General features: G+C 41.2%; 1 protein-coding gene across 1 annotated transcript in view; it reads right to left on the bottom strand.

The window, feature by feature from the left end:
* Nucleotides 1-26,434, bottom strand: part of PLXDC2 (plexin domain containing 2) — an 804,296-nt gene that overhangs the window by 720,009 nt on the left and 57,853 nt on the right. The gene's annotated exons all lie outside the window — the stretch shown is intronic.

Below are 26,434 nucleotides of genomic sequence, written 5' to 3'. Positions count from 1 at the left end.
CCAGGAGCACTTACTGCTATTTAAATATATTTATCAATTGCAGGCTGATCTGGCATTCCGCGATGACCTCATACTGGTTCGAACCAACGGGACGCCATGCATGCCTTGCTAATGATCTGTGCAGCCAAGCGTGAGGCCTGACCGACAAGAGATACACAAGCAGCACTAAATCAGGTACCACAGAAACAAGGTCTGAAAAGGGGATGATATTTGTTACAGAGTTGTTTGTGTGCAAGAAAAGCTTTATAGCCAAAGTGAGGAATAAACACGACAATTCACTGTCGCCTTATGGAAATGAGCTTGCCCTTTCTCAATAGATGTCTATCACACAGCACAATGGCAGAAAGTTTTATTGACGGGGTTATAAATGGTTATATTATTCTCTGTTCCTGCATAATGTTACGGTTGCCTACTAAACCAAAAGTTGGTATTTTCATCTGTCATGTTTGGAAACATTTTTTGACTTCAGACATAAAACACCAACTAATGCATTTATGTACTCATTAAAAAATTGAATGTATTATTAACCACTTCCCGACCACCCGCCGCAGTCTTACTGCGGCAGGGTGGCTCTCCTGCACAAAACGACGTAGACCTAGCGTGGGAGGCTAGGGGGCAAGCGCGCGCCGCCGGTGGCACGCTCCCGCCCCCATTTGGCACGGGTCAGGTGGCTCCGATTGCCGACTGACTCCCGCGACCATTTCCCGCTGAGAGAGAAGAACGGTCGGCTGTTGTAAACACAGCTGACCGTTCTTCTCCCTGAAATGATCATTGAGCCCATGTGATCCTTCTATATAGGATCACATGTCTATATGGTCATTTCACAAGCCACGCCCCCCCACAGTTAGAATCACTCCCCTAGGCTCACGTTTAACCCATTGATCACCCATAGGGTTAACCCCTTCCCTGCCAGTGTCATTATTACAGTAACAATGCATATTTTTAGCACTGATTACTGTAGCAATGTCACTGGTCCCCCCAAAAGTGTAATAAATGTCAGTTAGGGGTCCGATCTGTCTGCCGCAAAAAAACGCAGATCGCCACCATTACTAGTAACAAAAAAAAACCAATAAAAATGACATAAATCCTTCCCGTAGTTAGTAGACGCAATACCTTTTGCGCAAACCAATCAAAATACGCTTATTGTGTTTTTTTTTTTACCAAAAAAATGTAGCAGAAAACAAATTGGCCTAAAATGTTAAAAAAAAGCAGAATGTGAAAAATGTTTTTTTTTTTTTTTCAAAATTGTCGCTCTTTTTTTGTTTATAGCGCAAAAAATAAAAATCGCAGAGGTGATCAAATACCACCAAAAGAAAGCTCTATTTATGGGAAAAAAATGACATCAATTTTATTTGGGTACAGCGTCGCATGACCGCGCAATTGTCCGTTAAAGTAATGCAGAGCCCAATCGCAAAATAGGGCCTGGTCATTAAGGGGGCAAATCCCTCTGGTTCAGAAGTGGTTAAATGAACCTAGTAACAGCGTCCAGTGGTTACAGAAGCACTAGGATTTGGGAAGCCACCAATCAAGACTTTTTTTGCATTGCCCAGTGCTTTCACTCTACCACAGAGGACAGGACAACAGAACAAGAGCGGAGTGATAGTTATCTTCTGTGTGCTGCTGCTCTTTCACTGTCCAATCAGCAGATTGGAAAGTGTCTTGGACCAAGACATACCAATACTGCAGCAGAGGCCAAGGACTTGGCTTTGCATTCTGCCAGAATTGTATGAACTAGAGCAGGGCTTCCCAAACTTTTTTGGGCTGAGACCCACTTCTGAAAACAGTTATTTTTCGGGACCCACTTGCTTGTAATGGAATTGAGCACACCTCACCCAGAGTCTTCATGATGAGGAGCTCTATGCTGGTCTTGGTGCCCTGGCTCTTCTCCTTCAGATCCTCTACTGGGGTCACAGATTCTGCCATGAACTCCTGACACCACTGGGCCACCTGGTCACCTGGTCCTCCTATGACACCAAGGCTGCCGTCTCTGCTATAGCTGAGCCCGAGAGAATCCCGCCGCCAGTCTAGCCACCACCGCTGCTGCCAGCAGGACCGAGAAGCTGGCTCTGCACCCCATAAACATCTCCTACCAACTACATAACAGCCCACATGCGTACTCACTGATGTAAGTATCCTGTATCCTCCTTGCGGGAAATGCAGACCAGCCTCTGTAATCTGCGTGGGCTGGGTCCTGAATCCATCGTGATTTGACTGCTCTGGCTCTATGTAATTTGCGCAGGCTCACACAGCACAATTTATGCGGACCCGCTCTCGTGATTTCCGGCTCAGCGCGACCCACTTAAACGCAGCTCGTGACCCGACCCACAGTTTGGGAACTCCTGAACTAGAGTATTGGCAAAAAATGTTCTGAAGATGGGTATCTATGTATTTCAGCTGTGCCTGTGTTTGCCCAACTCTGGGTAAATCAATCAATTTTTTTTCCCACCCCTCTAACCCATCCTTTATAATTCCAGGTGTTTATTTTTCCTTTCCTGGTGAAGTCAGTTGTACTAAAATGTGTCTCCCCATCCAGGTTCTTCACTGATGTAATTTACACCTGCTAGTCCAGCACTGCACTTTATCCTTCGCTGGCCGGTCCCGTTCACTCCCTTGGTCTGATTGTGGCCTTCTTCTGAATACACACAGGGAGTGAAGTGGCATCCGGAAGAAACTATCAAAAAAGTAAACAGAGAGGAAAAGGATCCTGACCCCAACCCAATAGAACACCTTTGGGATGAATTAGAGTGGAGACTGCAAGCCAGGCCTTCTCTCCAAAATCAGATGCGCTTCTGGAAGAATGGTCAATCGTTCCCATAGACACACTCCTAAACCTTGTGTACAGCCTTCCCAGAAGAGTTGAAGCTGTTATAGCTGCAAAGGGTGGGCCAACTCAATATTGAACCCTACGGACTAAGACTGGGATGCCATTAAAGTTCATGTGCGTATAAAGGCAGGCGTCCCAATACTTTTGGTAATATTGTGTATCTCCTGATTTTTGGGTTAATTAAGGTAACTTTTGCTTTTCTCTTTTTTACCATCTTGATCAGTTTTGTGACAGGTTTATGGCTTTTGGATTTATACTTTTGATACATTTATTCATATTAATCAACACATCAGCTCCGAAAGAAAGACGCTTGCAGAGTAACGAGGGAGATATGGGTTTTGCTCCAAGCAAGAACAATACAGTTGGAACGTATGATGTCCATATTCATATTTTTTTTTTTTTATAGCTACAATTTACAGCCAACATGCCCACTCCAGTCACCTGTCTAGTTCTGCATACACACAGCACTCTGTACAGCTTTTCAGAAAATCACTTTTAACAGGAATAAAAGTTAATGTATTTGTTTTTCCCATGCCAAGAGAGTTGACAGTTAAATACTGCATGATATTTGAAAAGACTATAACAATCTTGTGTATACTCTCCTGGGTATTTCTATGTTTATGGCATTCACAAAAATCTTTCAGTGAGCAATATTTTAGAGGCTTGGAATGACAGCGTGCATTGTTTCGGCAATCCACGGCAGCAATTTGATATCCGTTTAATGAACTTGTCCAGTCCAGAACTGTTTGTAGTAATGGTTCTGCCAATCGGATGCTTCGCTGTTATAACTTTTAAGTTATTACGGTAATTGTCGATAACATTCTGTGCTGCAAACCTGTCTACTGTTTATATACAGTGCATTAAACAATTATACACCACTGCAGTGAGGCAGTTTATGGAAAATGTTGAGATAACACACATTTGTTCGGTTTACACTTTTTGGGTGCTTAGGTTTTGGAAAATAAAAATGTAGATGGACCAAAAATTGAAAAAAATTTATAAAATAAACCAATGCTTCGTACAAACCCGTTTGCAATATGATGAAAATAATAAAATGGAGGAGTTAGAAGCAGTCAACCAGAGCACTCTGGAAACCCCCAAGCCAGGAGCAATAAACCTAGTGGTAGTTGGTCACATTCAACTAAGATAATCATTATTCAAACATAAAATGAGCTCTTTAACCACTTCTGGACCGGAAGATTTTCCCCCTTTCTGACCAGGCCATATTTTGCGATTCGGCACTGCGCTATTTTTAACGGAAAATTGCGCAGCCGTGCGACGCTGTACCTAAATAAAATTGATGTTATTTTTTTCCCACAAATAGATCTTTCTTTTGGTGGTATTTGATCACCTGTGCGATTTTTATTTTTAGCGCTATAAACAAATAATAGCGACAATTCTGAAAAAAAAACTATATTTTTTTACATTCTGCTATATGACATTCCCAAAAATAAAAAATACAATTTTTTTTAACATTTTAGGTCAATTTGTTTTCTGCTACATTTTTTTGGTAAAAAAAATTGCAATAATTATTGCGTCTACTTCCTACGGGAAAGATTTATATCATTTTTATTATTTTATTATACAGAAAAAACTTAATTTAGCATATCAGGCTACTTTGGCAAAATCAACTTTGTTTTTCTTTCTTATTTAGAGGGTTTGGGATTTGGGGTATAGTAAGGTAAGTTTATTTAACCACTAGAGTACCAGTCTGCAATGCTCCTTCATTACCACGTAAATTTTCAGTTTTCACTTAAAAAGAATGAGTGAAGCTGCAGTTACTGATCCATTCATTATTTCCCCAATCACAACTACTGGATTTCTCTCCTTCCCCTGTTGTGGGGAAGGGGAGGGATCAACGCTGTAAACAGCACCATGTGATTGCTGTGATACGCAATCACAGTGATCACATGGTATGCAGCCCCTTGGATCGACTGGGTACAGTATACCAAGCCACCCAATGACTGCTCAGTACACAGCATCAATTACCAGTTAGTTCTTCTGCCAACGGATATCTCTTCAGTGCCATTTATGAACAGCACTGGTTAAATAAGAGAATGCTGTTTCGCTGTTTAAAGACGTACTCTATAGAAAAGGGGATAATCTAGTGCTCTTTGTATTTTTTATTTTTTTGTGCATTTGAATGTTATTTGTTTTCTGTTGCTTACATTTTTTTTATTATTTTAGATTTTTCAGTTTTATTCCTTTCTGTGGAAAAAGCTAACATGAGGCTAATGAAAGGAGCTTTGTAAATACCAGAAGCAATTTAAAGCCTAACGCACCCTAAAGTGGAGTTCCACCCTTTTTTTTAACCTACAAGAATTCCCATGCCCATCTGCATTGCTATTATAAATGGCCAGAATTACAATTTTTTTTTTTCTAAATACCTTTTTTCATTTTTTTCTTGCAGCACTTCCGGCTCCGGCCACCAAGGCGATTACATCACAAGTAGGGATGATCGAACGGTTCAGGTCGACCATCGGTTCGGCCCGAACATTGGGTGTTCGAGGTTCGGCCGAATTTAGAACTTTTTGCCCAAAAAGTTCGGAATTCGGCAACCAGAACCGACCAAAATGCAATGCTTCAGGAAATGGGCTTTAAAAGCCCGTGATTGAACCAGAACCATTAGCAAAAGCCAATTGAGGGGGCAGGAGAATGCTAGGAATGTGATTGGAGTGACTAGGGGGTCCATAGTCCAATCATTAGTGAATACGCCCCCCAGTATATAAGATAGCCCCCGCCAAATTCCTAGCATTGTTATACAGGACATGCAAGAGAGTGGAAGCAGTTCTGCTAATTTTACTTTAAAAGTGTCATTTAGCATTTATTAGTGTGAGGAAAGGGATATCTAGTGTAGTTAGAGTGCTCTTTTACACTTTAGTTAGCTTCAAAAATGTAGTTTCTGTAGGGAAAGTGTGAAGTGTCAGGGTGACCGTAATGTAGTGTAGGGTTAACTGACTGCTATGGCGAGTGACCGAACCCTTCCATACCAGGGTGACCGTAATATAGTGTAGGGTGAACTGACACTGACTGCTATGGCAGGGTGACCGAACCCTTCCATAGCAGGGTGACCGCTATAGAGAAAAGCTAGTTTCTCTTGTGTCACTTTCACTACAGGGATATGGCTTCGCCGCCGCCAGCATTTTTGGCTGCAGGAGTTGCTAGTGCTTTTTTGAGGACATGTTTGGAGTCAGACATGACATCTGAACATGTGTATAGGGGGTATATATACACACCCATGTCTGTATATATACACCTAGACATATATAGGTGTGAAAGGAGCAGAAAAAACTACTTGCACTAATTAAATAATTAACACCAATATAGTTACGCTCCTATCACACCTATATATGTCTAGGTGTGTATATACATATAAGTATGTGTGTATATGCACCACTATACACAAGTTCAGATGTTTTGCCTGCCTCCAAAGAACCCAAAAAAATGCCCAAAAAAACGCTAGCGTCAAAAAAAACGCCCAGGTGTGTTGTTGAAGGCATTTTTTGGGGAGTTTTGGAGGCAGGCAAAACATCTGAACTTGTGTATAGTACCACTATACACAAGTTCAGATGTTTTTCCTGACTCCAAAGAACCCAAAAAAAATGCCCAAAAAAACGCCTGCTATTAAATTGGCAAGGTGTGAAAAGCGAGAAGCCATATTACAGATCTATAATTGCACTAATACAAACTTTTTTTCTATGGTTCTGGACATGCTACAGAGCTGAAACTTCACAGGTACACTTTTTAGACCCCCCCAGATACTAAATCCAAAGCATTTTTTTTTTTTTATTTTAATTTTTATTTATTTATTTATTTTTTTTCAATAATTGTCTCTCTATCAAAAATCTATCAAAAATGACAATTTTTAAGAACTTTTTTTGTGTGATTTTGTGTCTAGGGGGTCTAAAAGGTGTACCTGTGAAGTTTCAGCTCTGTAGCATGTCCAGAACCCCCCAAAAAAGATCATATAGGTGTAAAAGGGGGGTCCCACCATCCCTGCTCTACTGAAAAATTATCTTTTTTTCTGGTTCTGGACATGCTACAGAGCTGAAAATTCACAGGTACCCTTTTTAGACCCACCAGATACTAAATCCAAATATTTTTTTTTTTTTTTTTTTTAATTTTTTAATTTTTTTAAATTTTTCTAATAATTGGCTCTCTATCAAAAATGACAATTTTTAAGAACTTTTTTTGTGTTATTAATAGTCCCTGGGGTATGACCCAGAACCCTAGGCACTTTTTAGGGGCATTTATTGGGTTTTAGGGCTTCAAAATGGTGTTTTTTGATTACCGAAGTTCGGGTCCCATTGATTTCAATGGGGTTCTGAAATCCGGGCCGAACTTTCGGGTAGTTCGGATGTTCTGGCCGAACCGAACTTTTGAAAAGTTCGATCATCCCTAATCAAAAGGTGATACCCATGGACTCCTGTGATATCAGCAGCATCTATCCTAGGAATCCATGGGACTCGCCTAATACTGTAATCAGCACCACGCACTGACATTACTGTGCAGGCGCGAGAACGGGAGGTGAATGCTGGATAGCCAGCTGCACCGAAATCCTAGAAATAAAGACGAGAGGGGTTCAAATGGCCACAAATGCAATGGATCCTGCCTGCTTCTGAGATTAGGCTAGTTTTAAAGCGTAACTCCACTTTTGTTGAGAAAAAAACATTCCCCTCTGGGTGATCTATGTACATTACAAGGATTTTAACAAACTTTGTTGCAGATTCCTAACTTTTGTTATTCTGAAGAAATCATTATTTGTACCTCTGTGCTTCTGTGCTGAGTGGGTCTATTGGGAGTGGTTTCATAAGTATCTATCAGCTGTGGCAGCTGCAGGGCACTAGTGAGGAAAGCTGCTGGGCCTGCATCCCTTTAGAGGTGTTCCTATTGGGAGTATCTCACCAAAAATGACATTCCTTTGCAGGGGATGCCAGAAATCTGACTTGTATCTTAGGCAGACTTCTGGGAAAATTGGTGAGCCAATCACACAAGCAGGAAGTGATGTTTCTGGGGTGTGGTCAGTATACATTTTGTGTACAGAACACCTCCAGGTAGCCATATTGCATTGCATTTCCAGAAAATTGCAACAGCTGCCGATTGAAAGGGAAAAGTAATTTTTAATAACATTCAATTACAATGTGACTTGTGCTGCAATTGTATACGATACATTGTTTTTCCTTTATTTGCTGATTTTTTTCCCTACGAAAGTGGAGCTAACCTTTAGGCGATTTAAAACAAACAAGAAGGAAAACATTATTGACTGTATCAAAATGGTAAAGTAGAAGTAGGTACAATGACGGGGAACATTAAAAAATAAAAATGATATTTGGGGACTGGAACTCTAATAAAAAAAATAAATAAAAAAAAAAAACTTAATTTCACCTTCTTATAGTTACATGGTTACGTAGTAAGTAAAGTTGATTAAAGACAGGCCTCCCTGCCCTATTGGTGCGTTATGTTCAGTGGAGGACAGGGCCAGGGGGCAGGGGGGAAATTGCCCCCTGGGCCACTCTGACGCCCTGTAAAAAGCCTGCACCATTTCAGCCACAGACATTCCTAAAAGATTCCTGGTGAAAAGAACTAAAAGTCCCCACTGCTGACCTACTGAGTGTGGAATGAAGACAAGGACAGAGCGCAGGCCTCTCCCCCAGCATGGATGGTGTAAATTGTGTCTGAGCAGAGGCCGATTCCATGCCCCACTGGAGACTCTCTTACCCCAGGCAGCCCCCAACTGAGCTGCCCCAGCTGCCCCCAATTGCTTTCCGCTGGCCAGGTAAGGAACCTGGATTCGGCCAGTGAGTAGAAAGTACCGGGAGCAGGGCTTCAGCCTAGAATGGGGGTCAGGAGGTGAAGAGGAAGAGGGAGAGTGGGAGAGGGGCCGAGTTTTGCTGTACCATGGGCCTCTGGTTTGTACTTATTTATTTTTATTTTTTTTATTTATTTCAGGTTCTTATATAGCGCTGTCAATTTACACAGCGCTTTACATTCATACATACATAGTAGGACCAATTTTTTTTTTTTTATACAGGATCCAATTAACCTACCAGCATGTCTTTGGAGTGTGGGAGGAAACTGGAGTAACCGGAGGAAATCCACGCAGGCACAGGGAGAACATACAAACTCCAGGCAGGTAGTGTCGTGGTTGGGATTTGAACCAGTGACCCTCTTGCAGCTAGGTGAAAGTGATAACCACTACACCACTACTTGCCTCCTGGGCCGAAAGTTGCCAGTCTGCTTCTGGTTATGTCCCCTTTTGGGGCACCGGGAGGGTGGGCTGCGCCTATTCACTAGGTTTAGTAATTTCCTTTAGAGTCCTCTGGCAAGATTTTGCTTACTCTCTCCACCCCCACATGGTGGATAACCTTGATCTATCTTTGTACTCACTTTGTCTATCCATCCAATGTTGTTCCTGTTATTTGTACTTTATTATCGTAATTTATTTCGTATACGTTGGTTGTTGTTTGTACACCTTCTATTCAATAAAATCTTTTGAAAGAAAAAAAAAGTTGATTAAAGACATCAGTTCATCCAATTCAACTAGTGAATCTCCATTGGCTCCAATATATTTTGCCAAAATGTTCGGATTATTGCCAAAATGTACCTACTCCCCTGCACTGTGCTCTCCTCGATCAGAAAGGCATGATGCGTTGCACTGAGAAATGTGGCCATGGGGATTCTTGCACACACCCCCGTATGCACAAAGCGTTTTCCCCATCTTCGGAAATGAAGGGTGCAGTTAGAATCTGGGTTCTCCAGAAGATAACGGGAGGTGCAGGCAGAATTTAGATAGAGACAGGTTTATTTTAAGCTGTCCACACTTAAGAAATTCATTTTCTGAAAAGGAGACTTATTAAGTGAACTCAGAATTCAGTAATGAATGTCAGATTTGTTGCTGAATCCCAATACTCGCGAGCCACAGTCTTGAAAGATTTTAGTGAATCCTGGTGATAATTTAAGTGCCGGAGGCAGTTAAGAGGGTATATTATAATAGGATTCTGTTATGCGGCCATTTTACCTACAAATATTGCTGAACAGATTCCTTTTTTTTTTTTTTAAGAGACTATATAACAGCAATGCCCTAGGCTTATTCAATAAAGCAAGAGCAATATGCAAGGCATCCTAATCCCCTGCAAAGTTCTGGATTCACCCTTCACTGTGTGCCTTCAATAAACTGAAATCAAATTGGTTGTGTACAAAAATGTTGTGTGTTCTTTTTAATTTTGTAATATATCATGTCTTTTATTTATTTTATTTTTAACTCTATTATGAAACAATATGTAGCTGTGTAAAAAGTGCAATCTCTGTCACTGCACACGAGCAAGGGTGACACCAAAATTTTCTTTAACATCACTATGCAGTGCCCAAAGTTTAGGACAGCTATATGAATAGAGGTTGCAGTAGCAAGGGACATGTGCAGGATGACACATGCAAGTGATGGGTATTTTGGTAACAAATTCTACATTTTTGTGCAGTAGTCAATGAGAGGGTCAGAACACTTGGGCAATTTACACTTGCATTTGAAGAGGTGGTAAAAATAGGCAGTTGAGCTGCTTTTTTACAACCCCAAACTCCCACCCCCCCCCCCCCCGAAACTGCAAAGGCAACCGCAACAGGGTGTAAACATGTCGTGGCCATGATGCTATGTCTTGCAGCATTGTAAAAATTGTTCCCCTTCACGTTTGGCAGGCAGTACCGCCGCCGAATGCAACCCATCCAAGTACATGGGCTGCGTCACAGCCTCGTGATTGCCCATTCGACTGTCAACAAAAAAAGGGAATTTAGGAGGCAGAAATATCACCTTCTGAACTCCTATTAGCCTTCCCCTTGCAGCTCTGCAAAAAGCATACCCAAGTGTTAATGAGCCAAAGAGGTTGTAACCCTAAAAAAAAAAGAAAAAAAGATCCTGTTTCTTTAAAACATTTGTCCCTTTGTATGCTGTAAAATACCTGGTTAATCCTGCCTGTTCCTGTGTCCCCCTGTGTGTGCTGACCATGGTAATCATGCCTGCTGAGACGTGATACAGTGGTCAAGTTACGTGCCTTTGTCAGCCCACAGTCTCTCCATCTCCCCCTCCCTCCCTGCCTGTCAGCTCCTTTGTGTGAGCCGCCCCTCCCCCTCTCCTCCTGCCGCTATTCCGTGTGGCAGTAAAGTCAGTGTTCTCAATTACTGGCAGTTCCTCTGTTATAACAAGATACACAACTCAGTGTATGTGTTTTTTTTTTTAATTCTAATCCTAAATACCCTAATCCACATAGCCGATGTGCGGTCATGTGACCTCCCAACTGATGTCAGAGGGAGATCTCAGCCCCTCCCACTGTAGTCCTTAGGTCGGGGAAGGAGAGCGGCGGGCGGTCATGTGACTGCAGCCATGATTACCATGGTCAGAAACTTTAGTAAAGTCTCCATTTTTGATATGCAACTAGCATGCAAAGAGAAACAGACGATCAGTCGTCCAATTTTCGTATTTTGTGTACGGGCCATTAGAAGCTGATTGGCTACCATTCCCAGCTGCACCAGATTTTGCGCTCTCCGGTTTTACTAAATCAATCCCTATATGTATTGGACTGAACATTTTGGTTTTCATTTAATCATTTTGGTTTCTCGCTTCTAAACAAAGCTGAAGATTGTTCTAAAATTTTAAAAAAAGTTTGACATTTGTAGAGATTTAGACGGTTGCTATGGGTTACTGCACTTTATAGAGTAGGTCTGAGAATACTACACAAGGGAATGACATTCGCCAGACCATCACAATGGTCTTTGTCAGGGGCTATTATGCATGTTCCCTAAATAGACAGCCTGCATTTACATTTTTATTGGCTGACAAGGTCTTGGCAATGCTTGATGAACCTTACCTTGCAATTTATTTTAAGAACGGCTCCAGTGTTCCTTTGTGACTCGTCTCTCTTTTCTTTTTTTTTTTTTTAGCCCTAGCCATTATCAAGCCTAGACTTTGCTATCATTTTAAGGAGAACCTTCTGTATTCACAGAAAATAAAAGACTCAAATAGACGCATTATAAATGCATTCTTGTTTAATTTATGAATGTGTTGGAATTTACCATATAACTTAATAGCATTGTTGAAAAAACATGAATGTGCTCCCGAAGACTAATGGCGAAAAAAGACCCCAAGGGGGGAACATGATGGGGACTGTGACATTATCGCACAGCAGGTTATGATGTCAGTGTGTATAAAATAACAGCAGTGTGCAAAGAATGACCAACAGCTGATTGTATATTCTAGCATGGTGGCCAAAAGCACATCATCGATCGGGGAAATGGCTGGACATTGAATGTTTTGTGACCCTGATACACAGCAGTACAGGGAGGCCCGGAGTAAAAAAGACAACAAGACATTAACAGAGGGCTGGCATGACAGGGGTTAAAGGGTCAGGGAGAACAAAAAATGGTTAAAGATGTTTTCCTTTTTTTTTTATTTTTTAAAAAAGATGTTTTTCTATACAATATGGTCTAATTGGTTTAGGAGGGGGAGTAGGTAAGATATGGGTGGAGTTCCGGGAGGGGAGGTTAGGCAGAGGGGAGGGCTGTCTTCAGTCGAAGGGAGATCAGCCAGGGGACAACTTCCCTCCCTCCCTGTTCATTTTTGCCCGCCCCCCCTTTCAATTGTGTACTTTATTGGGATTGGGTCGCTTGTTTTTAGGTGGTTGGCAGGGTTCAGGGTCCTTGTAGTTTACTGTGGGCACTAAAATGTACTTAGTAGAGACCCGTCTGAGGTACGGATCCCAGTTGTTATAATAGAGGTATCTGCAGCTGGTTGTCTCGGAGTCGGTGCTGTTGCAGCTGGAGGTCTGTAGTAGGTCGAAGGTATTTTCTTCTGGTGAGTGAAGTCTACAAAGACCTTGAGGCTCCAGTTCTACTGTATTTTACATTGTATTCATGTTGTTATGTTTTATGTTATTTATTACATTGGTTAATAAAAGGCCGCTTTGGCCATTAACTCCAGTTGGTTGTCAGCGTGGTTATTAACCACTTTACCACCGGAGGATTTTGCTGTCTTACGTCTGGGCCACTTTTTGCGATTCGGCACTGTGCGACTTTAACTGACAATTGCGCGGTCATGCGATGCTGTACCCAAACAAAATTTTTACCACAAACAGAGCTTTCTTTTGGTGGTATTTGATCACCTGTGCGATTTTTACTTTTTGCGCTATAAACAAAAAAAGAGCGACAATTTTGAAAAAATAACAATATTTTTCACATTTTTTTATATGAAATTCCCCCCCAAAAAAATGTAAAAATCAAAATTTTTTATCATTTTAGGCCAATTTGTTTTCTGCTACATATTTTTGGTAAAAAAAATTGCAATAAGCGTATTTTGATTGGTTTGCGCAAAAGTTATTGCGTTTACTAACTAAGGGAAAGATTTCTGTCGTTTTTTTTTTTTTTTTGTTAACGAGTAATGGCGGCGATCTGCGATTTTTTTGTGGGACTGCGACATTGCGACGGACAGATCTGACCCTTGACTGACATTTTTGACACTTTTGGGGTTACCAGTGACATTTCTAGAATAATCAGTGCTATTAATATGCACTGTTACTGTAAAAATGACACTGGCAGGGAAGGGGTTAATTTTATTGGAGTGGGAGGGGTTAATGTATGCCTGGTGCTTACTAACGTGTGTGGGGGGAGGTGACTGAGTGACACAGGGACAGATCTCAGGTTCAGCTATGCTGAACCCTGCAATCTGACCCTGCCTGTCACTTCGGAGATCCGCCCGCTCTGTTTACACAAGCGGGCAGATCTCCAGACTCGATTCCCCGACGATTGGGGAAGAGCAGCGGCGATCGCCGCTGCTCCTCCCCTGGCCCAACTCCCGCTGTGACTGAAAACAGCGGGAGCGAGCCTCTGGCGGCTCGCATGTGCCGCCGAGAAGGGGGAGTGTCTGCCGATGTAGGTCTACGTCGTCAGACCTACAAGAGCCACTTTGCCGCAGTAGAGCTCTAGTGAGCAGCGGCAAAGTGGTTAAAGGGGTTAGAGGGAGTGGTATGAGCCAAAGTGGTCAAAGACATCTTTAGTACCCCTACTGAGGAAGTCACACGCCCATCAGCACCTGACGATACGCATCTAGGGGGCGGAGACACCACGGGCGAGATCCAGCTACAGGACACAACTTCTCCTGCATCTCCTAAACCGATTCAATGCCTACCCAGCCCGCACAGCTTATGTGCCTACGAATGTGAGTTTTAATACTTGGATTATTTAATAAATACCTTTATATACAGAGAGCACTAGATTTGTTTTCCATTTATTCCTGTTTTATGATGGAGACTGGGGAAATACAGTGAGGACAGAGCCACCCTAATTATCTGTGCAGCAACCAGGGAGCACTCAGGACCTAATGAGAGGATCGTGTCTACCCATTTGTATGGGTATACTATATAAAGCTGTTTTTGACCTAGTGGTGAAACACTGGTCAAATTATAAGGTGAGAGGCCATCCATCACTGGTAGTGGGATCATGAGCACCTGAATGATCCATTGCGGCAGCTGCACTTATTTTGGCACTTTAGAGACTGTTTATTCACTTGAAATCACTTTAATGGACTAGCACCTTGCACTTTTGATTTATCTTTTCAATTGATGCGATTAAACTGATTTGGACATGTTATTTTAGTGTTCATGCTAAGGAGTCATATGGACACATATGTTTTATGTTTATTGATTTGTTGATTTATTCAGTAATTTCTTCAACCCTTTTAATTATTGCACCTTTGCACAGCAACTTTTGTTATTTGCACTGCACAGCATTTTCTGCTGTTCGAATAGAACAGCAATTTTTTGTTATTAGCACTTTATTGTAGCGCGATGTCACTTTATATATTTATTGATTTTATGTGAAGTGATTCACCACTTTGATATTGCAGCCACAATATTTTTTGATACTTCAATACTTTATTTATTTAGTTGCACTGATATACATTACACCTTTTTAATCTTTAGTACCCTAGTCATGGATAATCATGTGCTGAAGAATTACATGTGACGCACAGAAAAGACTGTACATTTCTGAAGAATAAATGTTATAATTTTATACAAAAATGTGTGGTCCTTCAAGTACTGTGCGTAACAAGCGTAGCCACACAAACTCAGCAGCAAATATTAAAAGATACCTTGTGTGTTAATTTTGTATTTGTAAAAGAATATATTACCTCACCATTTCATGTTCTTAAAATGTGCCTGCTGTACCATGTACTTGTATTCAAAAGGATACTGTTCTCTTTGTATTGCTTCCTTTGTGTGAAATCCCTGGTGTTCCTGTCAGTCCCTCCACTTTCTTGTTAAAACCTGACCGCACTAAGCATGACAGCATGGCATAGTCAGATATCTAGCTGGTCAGAGAATTCAGCCTGTTTTCCTCCAATGATCAGACTTGCCCTGACCCCCCCCCCCCCTTGTACAGCAATTTACTGGAAAGACCAGTGGGCTGCTGCTTCTCCTTCCCCAGCTCTGTAAACTCCTTATGCACCTGAGAACAGAGGGTATGTGATCAATTAAAAAAAAAAGGAAAAGAGAAAAAAGTATAAATAAATAAATATATATATATATATATATATATATATATATATATATATATATATATATATATATATATATATATTATAAATGTTTTGCCTTTCATTCCTATTTTAAACTGAATGAGCTGTTTAATAAAGTGAGGGTTCATATATACTTTAAGGCCCCTTTCACACGAAAGATCAAATCCAATCCGATCCGCCTGTCAGTTTTTTAGGCAGACCTGATCGAATCCTCCATGCATCCCTATGGGGCAGCGGATGTCAGCGGAGACATGTCTGCTGACACCCGCTGCCATCCCATCCGGTCCGTGATATCTGGACGAATGGAAACCCTATTTTCCATCCGTCCAGCGGTCCATTCTCATCCGATTCCCCCATATAGGACAGCGGGGATATAACAGCTCCGTCTCCACACACAGAGCGGAGATGGAGCTGTCATCCACCTGCTCAGCGGGGATCGGCGGATCGATCCCCCACTGAGCTGAACGGCTTCGGCGACGGAATGGACCCGTGTGAAAGGGGCCTAAAGCAAGTAAAATGTGTCAGGCAGAGGGGTATTTCCCTACTGCACTGCACAGTGTTGTCAGGCTAACTCAGGGATATGCTCACAGCACGGAAAGTACAGGGATAGCCCCATCAATGCACTGCTGTCCCTTCATGATCAGGTCAGCAGGTTGGTAACAGCAAGGCGACATCATTGTATGTTTTTAACACACTAGAAAAAAAAAATAGTGCCTGCTTTGTCATGCAGCAGCAAAAAAAATTCTTAGAATATTGCTGGTGGGGGCTCTTAGGGGGTCCTCTGGTGGTAGGTTGGGGCTCCAAGGGGGTCCCCTGGTGGTTGGTAGGTGCTCCAAGGAGGTCCTCTGGGAGTGGTGAAGCCCACAGTTGGGCTTTAACAGCATCTGTTAACACATTTATAGAATACACTTCACCAGAAATTAAGGAAGTAAAATTATATAATGTTGCTGGTGGGGGTTCTAAGGGGGTCCTCTGGTGGTAGGTTGGTGCTTCAAGGGGGTCCTCTGGGAGTGTTGAAGCCCACAGTTGGGCTTTAACAGCATCTGTTAATGCATTTATAGAATACACTTCACCAGAGTTTAAAGAAGTAAAATTATAGAATATTGCTGGTGGGGGCTCTAAGGGGGTCCTCTGGTGGTTGGTTGGAGCTCCAAGGAGGTCCTGTGGTGGTTTGTAGGGTTTGTAGGGGCTCTGGTGGGGTGTGAAGCCCACAGTTAGGCTTTAACAGCATCTGTTAATGCATTTATAGAATAAACTACACCAGAATTTTAAATGTTAACTGAAATGCTCTTTCCTATTAAATATACCATAAAATTGATAATTCTTTCTTCTCTAGGCTGTTACCCATAAAAAATCAGACACCATCGTGACAAACTGCTAAAAATCAGCTGGGCCAAACTGAAACTTATCATTTGACAAACCCAAGTCTACAATAACTTTCCCGCTTGATCTGCCAAACTGCATACTCTCGCTCTCTCTGCAGCGAGACGCACACAGCATGGAATCCTTATATCTCAAGGCAAAACAGTCCCTTTAAATGTCACCATGATTAATATTCTAGGCAAAGTGGCTTCTGCACAGAGCTGAATGCAGTACAAATTGAACCAAATGAAAAAAAAAACACAAATATGACTTTGTCTGTTTGAAGATTATTATTGCAGATTACTTTCTGTTTTTGTGCATATTTTTAATCTTATTGTTCTTCACCCTTTATGCTTTTGTAAAGAGACTCAATATATAGAAAGTACCCATTCTTGTACTTATGGGAATACAGCACATTAACGAATATTGAACATAAAAGAAAGATAACTAGGGACTGTGCATAAGCAGCACATAAAGAAATTCAGTATAATTAACAACTTTAAGCTGGAACAATTTGGCCAACTATCAGAATGTAAACATTGTGCTCCGCAAAAATATAAAATCGTGAGGGCGGGCCGGTCTATCTATTGTGCAGCTAGGCATGTGCGGTTTTTGCCTATAAAATGTTGTTGTTTGGTCTTTGCCTGGGGTTCTAATTACAGCTTGTTTAATGAAATAGGAATTTCTACATTGTTTGTCCCATGCCAAGCTTATGCTGAAAACTTTAGGAGGAACACAATGGAAAACCACAGGAAGAAAAAAAAAAGTTTACAGCAATATCTAAACTGTGCAAGAAGCAATTATAGACTATAGCTAAAGTTACTCCAGTTTTATTGTTTTCAAATTTCTATCTAAACAATAAAATTCAAAAACTACATTTGCAAAAGATGATTGCTTTCCTGACTTTTCTCGTGCCTAAAAATGATAATTTTGTCAGCTGCCTTCCAGGGTTTTTTACAGAAGGACAACGACAAGGGTTTATTAAACCTTTTTAGTGGTAATGCACGAGGTCGGTGCGCCCCTCTCTTGTTGTTGTCTGTCAGTGTTTTTGGATACCCTTGGTCCTGAGGGGGCGGCAAGACCTAAAGTGATGCCTACAAAGACCACCTAAGATCATTCGTCCTTTGTCACATACCACCCGAGCGCAGGAGAATTAAGGGGCTCAAAAGATACAGTGAAGGTCCACTGTGTTCATTATTGCTCCAAGAATGGAAGTTGACTCTTGTTATGTGTCACCTAGTCAAGGGCAGTCTCTTTCAGGAACCATGAGGGCAACTAGAATATGGTGTGTTTGCAAAAGCGGTTGACCAGTTCACCCCATCTCAATATTTAAAGCCCATCTGCAGCCATAAGAAACAAATTACTGATGCAATCAAGAAAGAGTGGTTTCCCCTGGGGTGGGACTTTGAAGGCACAAAACAAAATTTTTGTTGGACACCAAATATATGTTAAAAAGTTGAAATTTTATTATAACACCATATACAAAAAAAGATAGCTTCACATTAAAAAAGATTAGCAAGCATAGTAGTGTGCAAAATATCAGACTCAACCATCCAATCCAAGAGCGAGTGCCCGACGCATTTCAAGGTCACAGCCTCTTCATCAGGGCTGGCTCTGGATGGTGCACAGTACTATGCACAGTAATGGATGCTTGCTGAAATAAAAGCAGAGAGGATTGGAAGCTTCCCTCGTTTGTCCCGGCCACACATAATGCGGTCGAGGCATCACTTCCGTGCCGGTGGAACGCAGGCGGCCGGCCACGCCCCCATGGCGTCACACGTTCTCGGAAGTGTCGCCTCTAGTGGGGGCTGGCTCGGCTCCTGCTATCCAGGGAGCCCACGGCACACATCAGCCCAATCTACCCATGTAATCAAGTGCACCTGTGCATACAATATTTAAACAAGCTCCGGCGGCGGCTAATTCAACAGCCTGCCGTTGGAGATACACGCCATCTAGACATTTTCTGTTGCCCATGCTTGTAGGAGGTCAGAGATGCACCTATTTGCTCCAATTCTTGGTCTAATCCATCTCAATAGGATGCAATGATTTAGTCTTTGCTCATATAAAGATTTGATGTGCCTTTCTATGTGCTCATCTGTATAAATCAAACAAATACTTTAGTCCCACAAATACTATATACCCCATACTTACAAGCTGGCTGTATTCAGCAGGGCTGTTTTACACTAAGAATCCTCAAAGATACATCATTCAATTAGATCTCTCTATTTTTTTGATTATAAACAAAATATGGACCTAGCTTTTTTGGTAAAAGCAGGTCCTTAGTTCTTTTTCTTATCATACCCTTTGGTCTATCTTCTCTTCCTGCTTTCATTTTAGTTATTGCATGGTGTTACATTGGGCTGATTGTCGGTAGCCATTTGGACTCCAGTTTGTCCGATTTGAGAGGACGCATCACCTATCAATCCATTTGTAATTCATAATCTATATGGGTTCCACTCCATGACCATACAGCTTCAGTCAGGCTCCAATCCTCTCTGCTTTTATTTCAGTAAGCATCCATTACTGTGCATAGTCAACCATGTAAGTGAAATGTTGTTCCCTTTTTTTTTCTCTCATGACTTTGTATCGTATCATATTATCACTGTATTGTTCAAATATGGAGAGTAATAAGATGAAATATTGTTATTATACAAATTTTCTCAATACTTACAGAAAACATCCAGAGCCACCCCTGATTAAGAGGCTGTGACCTCGGAACGCGTCGGGCACTCGCTCTTGGATTGGATGGTTGAGTCTGATATTTTGCACACTACTATGCTTGCTAATCTTTTTTAATGTGAAGCTATCTTTTCGTATATATTTTTTTGTATATGGTGTTATAATAAAATTTCAACTTTTTAACATATATTTGGTGTCCAACAAACAATTTTGTTTTGTGCCTTCAAAGTCCCACCCCAGGGGAAACCACTCTTCCTTGATCTATAGCAGGGATGTGGCACACAATTTAGAGGGCTTGCACAGGAGCACACATTAATTACTGATGCAATGGGCTCCCCCTGCACGGATCAACTGCTCATTAAGTCTAGAGGTATTCAGTTAGGGATTAATAACTACCTTACTTCTTGCTCCCGTAGGTTCAATCCATTAATGGCAACCACTCTTGCAAACCTTCATTCTGAAAGGATCTGAGCTGTGGTCACACCCTTGCCTCCTCCACGTACAATGTAGGGTTAGTAGTCATCCATACTAGGGGATGACACCAAAGAACTGACCACTGCCCAAAGTGTAGGAAAGAAAAGAAAAGTGCTGGAGTTAGCCAGATCCTGCTGGTGCCAGCAACAAGGTAGGTAATGCTGCCTGTTCCCCTACCCCTAGTGTTAAAGAGCATTTAACCCCGGTAGTGCAGGGGGAAGGAGATTCATGGGGGGGGGGCACTGTAAGGGTTATTGCTTTATCCATCCTGAAGTTAGGCTTTAATATACCATTTGCTCCATTTGACCCCTCTCTTGCATCTCTAGCACTATTGGAATCATATTTTGTGACATTACCTGCATCCAGTCCTTTACCATTGCATGTAAACAGTATATCTAAAACCAATTTTTTATTTTTTGTTTTAGGTAGAGTAGGGAAATATTGAAATCTCTGTCATTTTTTTATTGTTATATGTGTCCATGCTGTGCAGATGCATCCTCTCTGTTTATCCTGATAACTATTGCGCTGTGAAAGTGAAGGAAAATGTCAAATTATACAGCTGTCACTGGAACACAAAGAAATGGAAATCTACCAGTGGAATCCTGGTGACAAGAGAGGATTCCCCCCCCCACCCCCTCCCCCTCTCTACTTTTGAGAGATTACCTCTCATTCCCTGTTGTGTCTGCAAGGGAAGACATAAAGTGAAATCTCCCAATAGGAAGCAAACAGCAAAAAATAAAAATAAAATAAATGACAAAACAGAGGTTCTAACTTTTCTGTACACTATCCAAAACTGAATTGGAAAACTGTTTTTGCTTTAGATATACTTTAGACATCTTGCTTTGGTCCTCATGATCAGCAGCACAAAGGAGAGACCTTCTAAATCCCAACCACATTGACGCCATTGAGTCATAAAGCAGCAGAACGAAACAGAAGGCAATATTTAAGACTCTGGTTTGGCCTTCTCCATGCCTGATGTGCCTTTGAGAGCTGGTTAGTATGCCTTAGATCTAACAGGTCACTTTAGCTTATAAAAAATGTGGTAAAACAATGATGATTGTCACAGCATAGGGCCAAGCTACTGTTTTCCATTTAAAGTCCTGTTTTGGGTACAAAATCCATTATAAGCCAGAACATTTATGAGAGCTGATTGTATTTGGAACTGTTATGTCTGTTTTGAGTTTACAATTCTCCATCCCCAAGCTTGATGGTGTTTGTTGTGCCTACATGGACAGATCTTAAACTAGCCCGGCTCGTATATTTAACCACTTCAATACTGGCCACTCCCCCCCCCCTCCCCCTTTCCTGCCCAGGCCAATTTTCAGCTTTCAACGCTGTCGCACTTTGAATGACAATTGAGCAGTCATTGGCTCTCCTCTACCCGCCTCTTGTCAGTGCGAATGGAGGAAAGACGATAAACGTCACTTTCTGGTTACAATGTTATTAGGTGTAATTGGACACAGCTGATAACATGGTAAATAGCCTACATCATAGGCTTTTTACCAAGATTGGAGATGTGGGGGGTGTCGGGGGCATGTGCGAGCGGCTTATCCTGCCGGAGGTTATATGACATTAAAGCGGAGTTCCGGGCACAAAAACAATATTTTTTTTTTGTGCCCCTCCGCTAGGTAGACCTCACCTGAAAAGGAATTGGATAGTTATTTTTTTTTTTTGTTTACTTACCTTGTAATTGAAGATCGAAGATACTCACCTCAGAGCACTTCCTCCCTCGGAGCCGCGGCTCACCCCGTCACTTCCTGTCTCGCTATGATTCCTGGGAGCTGAACGTCATAGCTCCCAGGAATCAATACGACGGCACCGGCCCCGCTCGTCATTTCCGGGAAACGCCGCATTCCCCTGCTAAACAGCTTCTGGGCATGCCCAGAAGCTGTGGAGGAATGCGGCGCCGCACCGGAAGTGAGGAGAGGGGCCGGTGCAGGCGCATTCTGGGACAAGAAGACACAGAAAAAGACACAGAAGAGGACCGCGCCGGCTTCAGCTGCCCACAAGAGAGATGGAAACGCTGTGGAAGAAATTTTATAAGTAAGTATTTCTTCTAAAACGTAAGTGCGAACCGGGACAGATCAGAGGCTAGCCATTGTGGAATGTGCTAGCCCTGACTGTCCCGGGGGTATGTTTAGTAAAAAATGACTTCTGTGCCCGGAACTCCGCTTTAAGTCAGGGTAATGGAATCCCCGCCCAGGCACCATTCTGCTATAGGCCTGGCGGGAAGGAGTTAAATTCGTAAAGACTGCCAATTAAAACATTCTGATCCCCCTCTGTTCAGGGTACAGCCTAGTGTTGAATTCTGCTGTCAATGTGTGATCATTTGCCTTGGACACCAAAACTACTAGCAAAGAGGCTGTTCACTTTGAAAGGGTATTTCCCTTAGCTCAACAAATGAGTTAAAGCTTTTTTATTTTCCTTGCCTATGATTGGATATTCTTTTTTTCACCATCTTCATCAAGCCAAGGGAAAACTCCATTGCAAAGTGAAGAATCTATTTTACGTTTCTACACCAATCCCAATGTTGGCCACCTGTCAGTTTGATCAAGTGGCTAAAGCCCCTTTCACACGAGCTTTCCGATCAGTTCCGCCTGTCAGTTTTTCAGATGGACCTTATCAGATGCTCCATGCACCCCTATGGAGCGGCAGATGTCAGCGGAGACATGTCCGCTGACACCCCGCTGCTATCCTAACCGATCCTGTCTGTGAAATCCAGATGGATGAAAACCCTATTTTCCATCCATCTGGAGGATCGGATCAGATAGGATCAGATGAAAACAGACAGGGGGTCCGTTTTCATCCGATCTCCCATAGAGAACAGCAGGGCTCTGACAGGTCTGTCTCTGCAAAGTAAGCGTGGACAGACCTGTCATCCACCTGCTCAGCAGGGATCGGTGGTTCGATCCCCACTGAGCAAAGCGGACTCTTCCGGGCAGAAAGCCCGTGTGAAAGGACCCTAGGAGATTTTTTTTCTCCAATACAAAGGTTCAGAACTTGCCTACTGTGGTCATTTCCCATGTGTTGGGCAATGGTCAAAGCCATTATGTAAAAGTTGTCTAATATGTATAATTATCTTAGCAGTGGTGTATGAAGAAAAGTTGAAATGCTGACATAAATTTGCTAGCATTTTAGCATTAGACATGTGCAGGATGGAAAAATTTGTTTTGTCTCATTTTGCATCAGTTCGAATCATTAAGTTAACAAATTTGTTTTGTCATATTTGTTGTTAGAATTAATTTTGAATATTCAAATTATATTCGTATAACCATTATTTTCAAATCTATTCAGATTTCGGAAGATGATTATATTTTGTTCTGTTTCATTCTATGCTATTCTATTCTAATCTGTTCTATATTTTCTATTTTATTCTTAGCATCATCTTATTTCACTTTTATACATTACTGTATTTATTGCAATATATTTATAGGTTTTGAATTCAAAATCATATTAAATTTCAATTTTTTCAAATTCGTATTCATTTTCTAATTTTACTAATTTGAATTTGTTATTTTCGTTTCATTATATCTTTTTTTTTTTTGGATAAGTTGAAAATTGTTTCTTTTGCAATTCTGATACTCAAATACATCCGAATCTCCGAAAACAACATTTTTGTCCGAAAAACAAATCAAATTGAAACTCACATGTCTAGTTAGTATGTGGGTCCCCTGCTCTCTCTCTGGTCCCAAGTGCCTTTGTCTACAGCTACCTCTGGTGGCTTCTCCCCGGATTAGTACATTATAATTACCTAGTTCTGCCCCATACCTCTTCCTTTCCTCTGCAGCTGTTGTTCATTACCCATCATTCTGTGCTGGAGTACTTAATGATTAACAGATGAAGGCTAAATAAAGGGTTCAAATGTCAATCGAGGTAATTGGAAGTATGGGGGTTTCTGGCAATGTTGAGCCTCTGGAGATGAGGGACTCTAGATGCATTGGGTATCCCCAAGTCCTTCACATGGGCCATGGGGAGCAACTCTTTCACTCTTGGATGTTCATTTAGTAAATTCCTAGATGGATTCTGACAACATCTGGAATACAGAATATTTAACTGCATCACAATTGTTCAGTTGAGGAATTTTCAGGTGCTCAGAGAACAAAGACAAAGGGACCAAGGGTCACTGGCAGTAAAAACTTCATCTTCTCAATAAACCTTTCTCCAGCCTTCACCAAGTTTTCAAAGGATATAAAAAGCATCCAGAGCCTGGGCTGTTTCTGGGTTTCAGCATAACATTATTCCTGAAAATATGTCATTGCAACAATAGCTGTTACCATTCCAGACCATGAGTGAACACTAGGCTTTTTGTCAGTGTACCGAGGCAAGTGTTTGAACTTTAAACTTGGCATAATGACTAGGATAACTGTGGGAGCTGATGGAGATACTGCAGATGTTCAGCAATTTATTCTTTAGCATTATTTCTGGGAATCAAAGAGGTCTCCGAGATTCCAGGCAGTGGACACAGAGTTTTATTACATCACATATTTCCCTCCCCAGGAGAAATTCTGTATCTCTGTGTTTGAGAGAAAACATATAACTAATTCAATTTAATTTATAATAATAGGGAAAGCAACTAAGAATATATTTTGCTGCTATAATGGTGTGATTTAAAAATATACTAAAAAAGTGAATTTCAGAAGATTATGCTTTCAGTTTATAAACTGTCAACATTTTGCTGCTGAGTTTGTGTTTCTTTTATTTTGTTATACACATTACTGTATTAGAGGAAAGTGAAACGCTGTAAAATAAATGATGATGTGTTTACATTCATTAAAAATAAAACACATTTTTGCACTGTAAATTCTTTTTTTTTTTTTCAGCATTAACCTAATATTCCAAAAGAAAAGCAATGCTAAAGGAATCCAATATTGAGAGATACAGGAGTCTGTCATTGCTGAACACTGATTCTTAAAATGCTTTTTTTTCTGGTTACATTTCTAACTAATTGCTTCAATACTTTCAGGGCTTCCGAAAAAGAGTAAGTAGGAAAGCAGGAGCTATACCGTTACTTTAAGTTCACCTTCTTCATATTTTTTATTATTTGATTAGCATGCAAGCTATGCACGTATCATTTTCAGACGGATATCTGCAATAGTAGCCTACATAAGCACAGTTTTACTTTAGGCACTGAATTTATTAATCAAAAATTGGTGCCTGAATCTAATGCGAAAAAAACATGTACAATTCGCTGAACCCTGGAGCCATTCCTAAAAACAATCGGTGACAGTCCCCAACTATTCATAAGCAAAAATAGACATTTTTGTGGGGTAGTATAAAGTACACCATTTATTCTAATGATATATATTTAAAATAATTAAAGCATATCTAAATCCAAAACAAACATTTATTATATTGCAGTTTACCAATTTCTAGATGTGATGGTTGCATTTGTTTTATTTCTTTCCTTTGTTTTTACCTAGTGATCTGGCCAGTGTGTCTATTCTTCTTTCATTCCCTTTAACAGACCAAGCTGTCCGGCAAAAGTGTCAGTTACAGGGTTGAGACAAACCATTTAACTCTGACAGGGGTGCACCTTTATTAAATTTTGTAAAACCTTTATCCCAAAAACAAAATAACTGCCTAAAAAGTGTTAGCTGGAGTTTGACTTTATTTGTTAGTCCATCTAATTCTGCTTTCTCACAGAGGTTGGCAATGCTGCTGTCCAAGGGTGGCTACATTGCTCCTCTATAAATACAGTAGAGGAGTAAATGAAGCAACCCTAGGACAGGAAATGTGTTACGAGGTGGATCACTAGGTGAAAATAAAGGGGGAATAAAGCCTACAAAAAAGAAAATGAATGCAGTCACCGCATTTAGGAATTGGATAAATGCAATGGGTAACATCTGAAGGCTAAATAAAGGGATCCAATGTCAATCTAGGTATTTGCCAGTATAGGGGTGTATAGCAATGTTGAGCCTCTGGAGGTGTGGGATTCAGCCCCAAAGGAGGAAAAAAAGCTTAAAAAAAAAAAAAGAAAATGATTACAGTCACCTCATTTAGGGAATGGTAAGCTGCCATTTATCCCATTTTAGTTTTTCTGTCTCAATACGATTTAAATATATATTTTACATTGATGACTATAAGTATCTGAATATGTCTTTATATCATCCTCCTATGGTTCTCTGAACAGGAGGACTCAGAAATGAAAGGGAGGGGCAGCAATCTGAGCCAATCAGGGTTCTTCAGTTTTTCTGAAATCATCCAGTCCCCTTTCTGAACTTGCTTACAAGAGGGGAGACAGGGAAAAAGGGGTGGGGTGTGATCTTATAAGTGTGCTGCTGCTATTTTACTATTCAATAAATAGGTAGAGGTAGGCTGGTAATCAAAAAGTAGTCATCAGTTTAGCCCTTTTGTCTGGGTGCTTAGATCACAACACTGTCTGAACAGAACATTTATGCAGGCAAGACAGTTTACACATACTGTATGTATTTCACTGACGCCCTCTGAGCTCAGCTTTAAAGAAGACCATTTAATTACTTAAGGCCATACTAACTCTCGGCCAGTCTGCTGTCAGTATGGACGCTGCACAATGTGATTCC

This window comes from Pelophylax lessonae (assembly GCF_965119305.1).
Source record: "Pelophylax lessonae genome assembly, chromosome: 5".
Classification (NCBI taxonomy): Eukaryota; Metazoa; Chordata; class Amphibia; order Anura; family Ranidae; genus Pelophylax; species Pelophylax lessonae.
Note: the sequence above shows the minus strand (reverse complement) of the source record. Positions and strands in the feature narration are given on the sequence as shown.